The sequence below is a fragment of the Leptonychotes weddellii genome, chromosome 12 (assembly GCF_054177405.1).
Source record: "Leptonychotes weddellii isolate Sample4059 chromosome 12, ASM5417740v2, whole genome shotgun sequence".
Taxonomy (NCBI): domain Eukaryota; kingdom Metazoa; phylum Chordata; class Mammalia; order Carnivora; family Phocidae; genus Leptonychotes; species Leptonychotes weddellii.
This window is the reverse complement of record NC_138380.1, coordinates 41476238-41486547: the sequence shown is the minus strand read 5'-3', so window position 1 is coordinate 41486547 and position 10310 is coordinate 41476238. Positions and strand designations below refer to the sequence as shown.

Genomic DNA, 10310 nt, shown 5'->3' with positions numbered 1-10310 from the left:
GAAGGGGCCAGCTATAGGTAGATCAGATGGGGGCAAAGTTAACCTACCACTTGATAATTTTATAATTCTGAAAAATATACTTTTATAATTATAGAAACAGTTGTAGGATTTATAGTGTAACTGGTGTCATTTTGAAAGGTTTCTGTCCTTCCATCAGAAATAATCCACCTGGTGGGGGTGGGAGGGCTGGCTGACTCAGTCAGTAGAGTGTGTGACTCTTGATCTCAGGGTTGTGAATTTGAGCCCCATATTGCGTGTAGAGATTACTTAAAAATAAAATCTTAAAGAATTCACCTTGTTAGGCTAAGGGAACCATTGGGATTTGGATACTACAGGTTCCCTTGGATCTCCTTTATAATCACTCAGAAGATCTAGTTCTTCCTCTTTGGGGCTAGAATGGCACAGTTTTCCAGAGACCTTTTTGTTTACAGTATCAAGTTTCTGCATCTCCTGGACCCACCAAAAGAAGTCCTGCTTGATAGTGCTCAAGAAAGTTTGGAGTGTATGGGCCAAGATGGGATTTGGGAAGTCCTTAACAATGACACAAAGATCTGAATGTAACTAGGATCAGAAGTTGACACATTAGGAAACATGAGGGACCTCTTCATATGGAGGTTGCAATTTTAAGGGACTTTGAGTATGGATAGTTCTGAAGATGGAAAAGGAGGGAAGAGAAAGGAAAGATAAACAGGAAGGTGTGGAACAGGATTTAGGTGGATCCATATGTGAGGCAGATTTAAAGTTTTTCATATCTCATTGGTCTAGGTAAACAATTTTAGGGAAATTTTAGAATCTAGATTGTATTTAGAAGCCTTGCCATCAGTTTCTTAGCTGTATTTTAAAAATAATTTTTTTTAAGATTTTATTTATTTGAGATAGCATGAGCCACGAGGCGGGGGAGGTGTGGAAGGAGAGGGAGAAGCAGATTCCTTGCTGAGCAGGGAGCCCAATGCTGGGCTGGATCCCAGGACCCTGGGATCATGACTTGAGCCAAAGACAGATGCCTAACTGACTGAGCCACATAGGTGCCTCTAAAATAATTTTATACTCGTAAGGAATTACAAAAAATAGTAACAAGAATTACTGTGTACCTTCACCCAGCATTCCCCAGGTACCTCAGTGGTGATGTCTTGTATAAGCATAATTCATTATCAAAACCAAGAAATTGACATTGGTACAATATTTGTAACGACAGACCTTATTTGAATTTTTGTGTAGTTTAATGGAATTTTATCACATATATAGATTTTTAAAAATATTTTTATTTTTAAGTAATCTCTACACCCAATATGGAGCTCAAGCTCACAACCCTGACATCAAGAGTCTGCATGCTTCACCAACAGAGCCAGCCAGGCACCCCCTGCTCATATATATAGATTCTTACAATTACTACAGCGATCAGGATACAGAATTGTTCTATCACCACAAAGAAACTCTCTGATGCTAACCTTTTTATAATCATACCTTCTCCATACTTGTAACCACTGGCAACCATTGATCTGTTCTTCATCTGTGTAATTTTGCCATTTCAAGAATGTTATGTAAGTGGAATTATACAGTATATAAACTTTTGAAATTGGCTTTTTTTTACTGAGCATAATGGCCTTGAAATCCCTTCATGTATCAATAGTTATTTGCATGTATCAATAGTTATTTGCATGTTGCTTGTTATTGCTGAGTAGTATTCCATTGTATGCATGTACTACAGTTTATCCATTCACTTTTTATAGGACATTTTGATTGTTTCCAGTTTTCAGCTATTACAAATAAGGCTGCTATAAACATTCATGTACAGATTTTTATGTGGATGTGTGTTTTCATTTCTCTAGGATAAATACTCAGGAGTATGATAGCCGAGTCTTGTGGTAAGTCTATGTTTAACTTAATAGGGAACTGCCAAACTCTTTTCTAGAGTAGCTGTACCATTTGATATTCCTACCATCTATGTATGGGAGATCTAGGTGCTCTATATCCTCACCAGCCATTAGCATTGTAGAATTTATTTTATGCAATTCTAGTAGATGTATAGTGGCTTTAATTTGCATTTTTCTAGTGGGTAATGATGTTGAATATCTTTACATGTGCTTATATTACCATTAAATACCATTTACCATTTGAATATCCTCTTTGGTGAAATGTCTAAGTCTTTTGCACATTTTCTAATTGAATTTTTTATTTTCTTACTGTTGCATTTAGAGGGTTCTTTATATATATTCTGAATATAGATTTCATGTCAGAATTGTGAATTGCAAATATTGCTCCAAGTCTATCTCTTAACAGGGTCTTGCTCAGAGCAAAAGGATTTAGTTTTGATTAAGTCCAGTTTATTGGTATTTTCCTCTTATGGATCATGATTTTGATGTCATGTCTAAGAATTCTGCTTAATTCATAAGATTTTCTCCTATGTTGTCTTTTAGATTCATGGTTTCACTTTTACATGTAGATTTATGATCCATTTTGGGTTAAGTTTTGTATTAGGTGTGAGGGTCTAAGTCAAGGTTCCTGTTTATGCCTAAGAATGTACGGTTATTCTAACACCATTTGTTGGAAAAAGCAAAAACAAAAACAAAACAGAACAAAAAAAACCCATCCTTTCTCCTTCGACTTGCTTTTGCCTTTTTGTCCACATCAGTTGGCTACATTGGGTAGGTTATTTCTGGTACTCTTTTCTATTGATCTGTGTAATCCACATTACCACACTACCTTGATTACTGTAGCTGTATAATAACTGTTCGAAAATTGGGTAGTGTGATTCTACCAACTTTTCTTTTTTTCCCTTTTTATTTTCTGTTTTTTTTTTTTTTTATAGAGAAATAGTTTCTCTAGAACTACAAAAAAACCCCTGAGATTTCATAAAGTTGCAGTAAGCCTATAATTCAATTTGGGGAAAATTGGTATCTTTAGTTTGTTGAATTTCAAAACATAAACATACTAAGTTTCTCTATTTATTAAGGTCTTTTAAAAATGTTTTTATCAGAGTTTTGCAGTTTTCTCCATATAGATCCTGAACATATTTTGTTAGATTTAGACTGAAGTTCCCTGTCTCGTTAATTTTAGCCATTCTAACTGGTATAAGGTGGTATCTCATTGTGGTTTTGATTTGTATTACCCTGATGACAAGTGATGTGGAGCATTTTTCATGTGTCTGTTGGCCATTTGTGTGTCTTCTTTGGAGAAGTGTCTGTTCATGTCTTCTGCCCCATTTCTTGACTGGATTATTTGTTTTTTTGGGTGTTGAGTTTGATAAGTTCTTTATAGATCTTGAATACCAGAGAGGGAGACAAACCATGAGAGACTCTTGACTCTGGAAAACAAACTGAGGCTTGTGGAAAGGGAGGTGGGTGGGGGCATTGGGTAAGTGGGTGATGGGCATTAAGGAGGGCACGTGATGTGATGAGCACTGCGTGTTATATGCAACTAATGAGTCATTGAACGCTACACCAAAAGCTAATGATGTACTATAGGTTGGCTAATTGAATTTAAATTAAAAGAAAAAAGGATTTAGACTGAAGTATTTCTCTTTTAGGGGGAGCAATTATAAGTGGTTTTGTGGTTCTTAATTTCAGTTTTGATATGTTTGTTGCTGGTAAACAGAAATACAGTTGATTTTTGTATGTGAATTTTCTATCTCGTGACGCTGAAAAACTCAGTTATAAGTGTTTCCTTCTATTTTGTTTCCTGGAAGAAATTGAGTAAAATTGCTGTTATTTATTCTTGTAATATTTGGTACAATTCAGGAGTGAAACCATTTGGCCTAGAGATAACTTTATCAAAAGGTTTTAAACTGTTGATTCAATTTCTTTAGTAGTTGTAAGACTATTCAAGTTATCTTTCATTTGGGGTAAGTTTTGATAGTTTGTAGCTTTTGAGGACTTGGTCAGTTTCATCTAAGTTGTTGAATTTATGTGTATAGGGTTGTTTGTAATATTCCCTTATTATCCTTTTAGTGTCTGCTGAGTCTGTAATCTCCTTTTTTATTCCTGATGTTGGTAATTTGTCTTTTCTCTTCCTCGTAGGCGCTAAAATGCTTTTTTAACCATTGTGTCCATCTCTTTTAATTCATGTATGTAAACTGTTTACATTTAATGTAATTATTGGTATGTTAGGATTTAAGTAACCTATTTTATTTTACTGTTTCTTCCTTCTGTTCCTCTTTGATCTTTGCTGTCTTCTGTGAGTCACCTGAACATTTTTTAGTATTCCATTTAGATTTATTTATAGTGTTTATAAGTCTGTTTCTTTGTATAATTTTGTTAGTGGTTACTCTACATTTGCATATGTAACTTATCACAGTCTACCGTTATCAACATGATACCACATCAGATAGAATGTAGAATCATACCATTGGATAGTTGGGATCTTATTTCCTTTTTGTGCTAAGGTGCCTATCAAGTGAACAATTTGCTCATGTCAGATTTCCCCAAAGTGACCACTGCAATACTGGATTGTCCTTGATGCAGTTGTGCAACTTGGAAAGTTGTATGCATGATTTATCAATATAACAAGATACCATGAAGGAAAAGATGTTTGGTCTGAAGTTGAATGCAGACTTCGACTACAAAGACCTCATGAGCATTACTGCACAGATAATGTGCTTGTGTAACTACGTGTCTCCAGCATCTGGCCAAGGACCAGCTGGTGCCAACTGAGGACTCCTGTAAAAACAAAACAAAACAAAAAGAGCTCTAGGAAGATAAAAGTAAAAAGAGTAATTCTTAAAATATCTTGGAAGGTGATTGTTGTGGGTTGAATTGTTTTTTCAAAGTGTTATGTTGAAATCTAAACCCCAGGTACCTGTGAATGTGGCATTGTTTGGAAGTAGGATCAAGTTAAGATGAGGTCCTGCTGGATCACAGTGGACCCTAAGTCCCATGACTGGTGTCTATTAGGAGAGGGAGGTTTGGAGATGCAGAGACACACAAGGAGGGAAGTAGGCCATGTAATGGCAGCAGAGATCGGAGCATTGCTGGTATATGCCAAGGAGAGCCAAGGATTACAGCGACCACCAGAAGCTAGCAAAGATTTTTCTCTGCAGCCTTAAAGTGGGCATGGCCCTGCTGCCACCTTAATTTTAGACTTCTCATCTTCAGAATTGTAAGAGAATCAGTATCTATTGTTTTAAGCCACCTAGTTTGTTGAATTTGTTGTGGCAACCCTAGCAAACTAATAATGACCCAAGGCAAAATCTGTTCCAAAGATGCAGGGCTGAGAGTCATCAGGCATCAGGACCAGCTTATTGAGTTTACGTGGTCTGTGTCCCTCCCTATAGGCTTTTCTCTTACAGACGAGTGATAGTTAAGACTGTGGACAACCAGACAGATAATAGGAATGCTGAGTTAAATGCTTAGAAGCAAAATTTCACCAAAGAATAGTACAAACTGATCAGAATTCAAAAGTCCCAGGAATGAAATATAGACCTAACACTGAAGGGCTCAATGGATTATTTGGAGCTCATACTCAGCTGCTGTTGTCTCAGAAAAGGTGGCCTTGAGAATATGGAGATTCAAGGAATTTGAGGTGTATACACACATTTTCAGGTCAACGGGTCAGAGTTTGGGCAGGGAAGGGTTGAAGCCAGATCTCCAGAGCCTCCACTTTTGTCAAAGCTCACCAACCAGAGACCACCCAGCACACAACCAAGGTGAAGCAAAGGGAGGTTTCTTGAGCTAGTCGAGGAACCCAGGGGCGTCCTTGTAAGAGAATTGGACAAGCTTGTAGGTTTGAACTTGTCCTGGGTGATTCAGGAAAGGTTAACGGAAGTGGAGACCAGTAGTGATTTGGGTCCTGTTGGGGGCTATTTGATTGTATACTTTGGTAATTTTATGTAAGAAGGCTGTACACTTAAAGCTGAGCTAGAGTCATCATTGCCAAAAAAACAAAATTTTAGAAGAGTGGGGGTGTATAATTATATCTGCAGTTGCAGTATTTTTGTCGGTTTCTTGTTTCAGACATGCTCACAGAGTGCTCTGTCTCGGTCCACTGTTGTCACAGAGTTGCCTTGTCATTGTTGACATATTGTGATCATTGTTTATATTCCAGTGGGAATGTTACAGCCTTTCTATTAAGTTGTCAAGGCCATTTTGCCCTTTCTAAGGGCCTCGCCTGGAGATAGCATATATCACTTTTGCCTACATTCCATTGGTTAAAATGCAATCATGTGCCCACACTTAAATGCACAAGAGGCTGGAAAGTAGATTTTAACTGTGTGCTCAGAAGAAATGTGAATTGAGTTTTATAATTACATAACAACACTCTTTGTTTTGGGTTTTTCGTGTTTGTTTCTTTTAAATTATTTTCTTCCTTTGTCCCCATTCCCACTCCCATGGACCTACACCCTAGTTATATTTAATGTATGTCCTTCTGATTTACCTTCTATATATTAATTAGATTTTATGAATCTGAAAAATATATGTGATTGCTTTGAGTATATTTTTAAAATGTATATAAATGTTTCTTGTCTATCATTTGGATTATTCATTTTTTTCCACTATATTTTTTGAGATCTATTTATATGGCTACCTGTAAGTCTAATTCATCCCTCATGACTGCTTCAAAATACTCCACTTACTCATACTCATTCAACAATTTATTCTGCCATATACAAAAGGCAAAAGTTTTACTTATTTAATAATGTCATATTTATTTTTTCAATTATTTTTGCTGCATCGTAAATCACCTCTAACTTAGTGGCTTAAAATAACAACAATCATTTATTTTATTCCCAAATTTGCAATTTGGGCTGGGATTGCAGGGACAGCTCATCTCTGCTTCGTGCATTATCAGCTAGAGATGGCAGTGACTCAGTGGGTTGGGGCCAGAATCAGCTGAAGGCTCAATCTCTCACATTTAGTGGCCAATGTTAGGTGTTGGTTGGGGCCTCAATGGGGGTTGTTTGCTGGCATACCTACACATGACATGTCCATGTAGCTGCATGACTTCCTCATAGAGCAGTGGCTCAATTCCAAGAACAGTTGCCCCAAGAGGGCAAGGCAGAAGTGCATGACTTCCTTGTGAGTTTGTCTCAAAGTCATATAGAGTCACTTCCGTTGTACCCCATTGGTCGAGGGGGACAGAAGTTCTTCCCAAGTTCACAGGGAGAAGACACAGACTCTACCACCCAATGGAAGGAATGTTAGTGTTACATGGTGTGTAAAAACAAACAAACAAACAAAAACATGTAGGATGGAATATGTTGTGATATCTGTCTTTGGAAAGGACAGTCCTTTCACCTTTGTGAAAATAAAAATCTGACTTGGATACAAAATGATTTGAATATCAAGACTGATTAGCAAAGATTTTAGTTGTAAAGGTTATATTCCAATATGCTCTTTCTTTTTGGACAGAGTACTAGATTGTAGTCAACAAATGCTTCCTACATCCTTAGAATTTTTTCTAAGATTATCAGCATCTTTCCCCCTAGCCTTTATTTTTTATGTGGTCAGTATAATAGATGAGATCAACCAATTCATAGGATATGATTATGAAGAATGTAATACAGAGAAATTGATTTTTTTTTTCTTCAGAAAATACATCCTATAGTGAAATGATGGCAATCATCTTTTGGGACTGACCTGAAATGAAGAGAATACTCATTCCTAATCACTTGGCTATTTAGGGGGGAAAAAAAATCTTATAAGAAAGAGTAGTAGCTGTTCTCAACCTCTTTTATTTTCTGCTGCTGACCAGAGGATCTCTTATGTACTGGATTAGATTCTGATTAGATACCCTTAATACATACGTGACTATCCTGAGTTTATTGTCCCCATCACTAGAAAGTAGATCTGTAATTTTTATAGTTCTTGTGCTTTTTTCTCTGATCTATTCTCTCCTGAGACTATTAAATATGAAGGTGCTCATGGAAAATGCTGCCAAGATAGCTCAACCTTTCTTAAGGTGACACGATGTGAGGAAAGTGGGGAATGTGTTCTCAGTAAGGTCAAGAAAAGGTTGTAGTTGAATTCAAGTCCTGATGTCTCTATATCACTTTAGCCATGTCTCTCAAAATCCAGAAAACCCACAGCCAAACAGATGATAGTGCTGATCATGGCAGCATTTCCCTTGTAGTTCATAGAGTTTTCATCAAAGCGGAAAATCTCTGCTTAAAAATGTGATGTAAGATGGGCCAGTCAAGTGCATCCCTCTTTCTTCTTGAATCTCTAAGTCAAGATGAGATCAGTCTTGGGCTTTTGTTTTCTTTTGTTTGTTTAGTGGAAATTTTCAAATGTATACAGAAGTAGAGAGGACAGTGTAGTGAACTCCCATGTCCCCATCCCCTAACTTCAGCAATTACCAACTCATGGCCAATAGACACCCTTTAAAAATACAACTACAACAATATTATCATATATTTGAAAATTAGCAGAAAAATTCTGGAGCCTGTTGAAACATGCAAAGGGTGTGTCATTGGAGAGAATGAAGCAAAGATCTATGTAAGTGGCATATAACATGAAAAGGGAAGAGAGTTCCAACCTCTGAAATCTTGGTGACGGTTCCAGTTTGGCAGGTCTTCCTTTGACATGGAGAGCTACACCCTGTCTTTCTATCCTAATAAGTCTCTTCCCTTTTTTGATAACACTGGTTTGAGTTAGACTTTTGTGACTGCACTTGGACATGTCATGACTAATGTTACTGCTCTCTGGATAGCTTAGTGTGACTCCTTTCCATACTCTTTGATTTATCACACCATTCAACTTAGTAACAGTAATAATGCTAATAGCTACCATTTACTGAATGCCTATCACGTGCCAGACACTCTTACCGAGTACTTTACATTTAATCCTTATAACAACCTAGCAAAAACAATGATTTCCCTGTGTTGTAGATGAAGAAATGAAGATTTACATGGATTAGGTTCCCTGTGTTCTCATTGTGCCTAAAAAGCTAATATAAGTCTATAGCATCGAACCGTGAGTTCATCAGACTGTTTGCTCACCTTCCCAGTCACACAACTAGACTCCTTGATTGCAGTTAGGGTTGGCCATGTGATTGGTTCTACCTTTGAAATGTGAATAGAAGGGCCGTGCCTTGTTTCTTGAGTGGGCCCATACAGTCTCCCATCTGCTGCCCTCCGTGCTCTCTCTGCTTCTGCTATCTGGTTTACGGTGCCTAGGTGACCATGGCAACTACACATTGAAGATGGCAAAAACTGAAAGCCCGGGTCCGTGAGTGACTGTATTCAACAGAGCCCCCTGCCACCAATCTGAAACCTTCTTGAATTGTTTCTATGAATGGTAAACGTCTATTGTATTTAAGCCGTTGTATATTTGGGGGTCGTTTAATAGAGCAGCTAGCCTTCCTCAATTTTTATGTATTGTGTCAATTATCCTTCACTGAGTAACCACCCCCGCCCCCAAAATTTAGTAGCTTAAAAGCACAGCCATACTTAACTCGCAGTTCTGAGAGTCAGAAATGTAGGCTCTTGCCTAGACTTGTTCATGTGGCTGCAGCCAGCAGGTGGGTCCGCTGGGGGCATTGTCTTAGTTGCACATGTCTGGAGGTAAGTGCTGGCTGGCTGCTGGCTGGCCCGCGTGTCTCCAGCAGCTTAGCCTGGGATTATTCACTTGGCAGTGGAAGGCTTCCCAGCAGCAAGAGAGGACAAGCTCCAATCTGCAAGCCCTTTTCAGGCTTCTGCTTGCATGTGTTTGCCAGTGTATCATTTCCTGACCCATCACAAGTCACATAGGTAGAGGGAAATGTAGTTTATTGGGGAGCATTTACCATAAGAATCTACCATACATATCATAGTACAAATGCACAAGTTGGGCAAATCATTCACATATCTGTAACATCTTAGTCACATATTTGATGATCTAATCCAGCTATGAGGATGTTTTCGTAACCCGAATCAAGTTCTAATATCACTGTTGGTTATAATAAAAATCATATTGATTTTGTTTCAAAATTACATTTCAGGCCTATTTATAAAAATGAAATATTTACTGATACATTATAAATTTAGTTGAGTAGAATTGGCATTTAAATAAATGAATCTTAAGAGATTTTTTATTTATTTATTTGACACACAGAGCACAAGCAGGGGGAGTAGCAGGTAGAGGGAGAGGGAGAAGCAAGCTCCCCACCAAGCAAGGAGCCTGATGCGGGGCTCGATCCCAGGACCCTGGGATCATGACCTGAGCCGAAGGCAGTTGCTTAACCAACTGAGCCACCCAGCCTCCCCTAAATAAATGAGTCTTGATCATTTGTTTAAACCACTGTAGTGATGGTGTTTCAGCTTACAGTCCAGATTAAGGTGGCCCATTGTACCTGAGGTTTAATGGATCCACCTCTCCCCCAGCCGTAAACTGTCTCCT

At 38.0% G+C, this 10310-nt stretch overlaps 1 non-coding gene across 1 annotated transcript; it reads left to right on the top strand.

Annotated features, from left to right (window-relative positions):
• Positions 1-7536: 7536 nt before the first annotated feature.
• LOC115942175 (small nucleolar RNA SNORD2) lies at positions 7537-7605 on the top strand. Its single transcript, XR_004076796.1, has one exon. It is a non-coding gene; the product is annotated as a small nucleolar RNA SNORD2 (small nucleolar RNA).
• The last annotated feature ends 2705 nt before the right edge of the window (positions 7606-10310 follow it).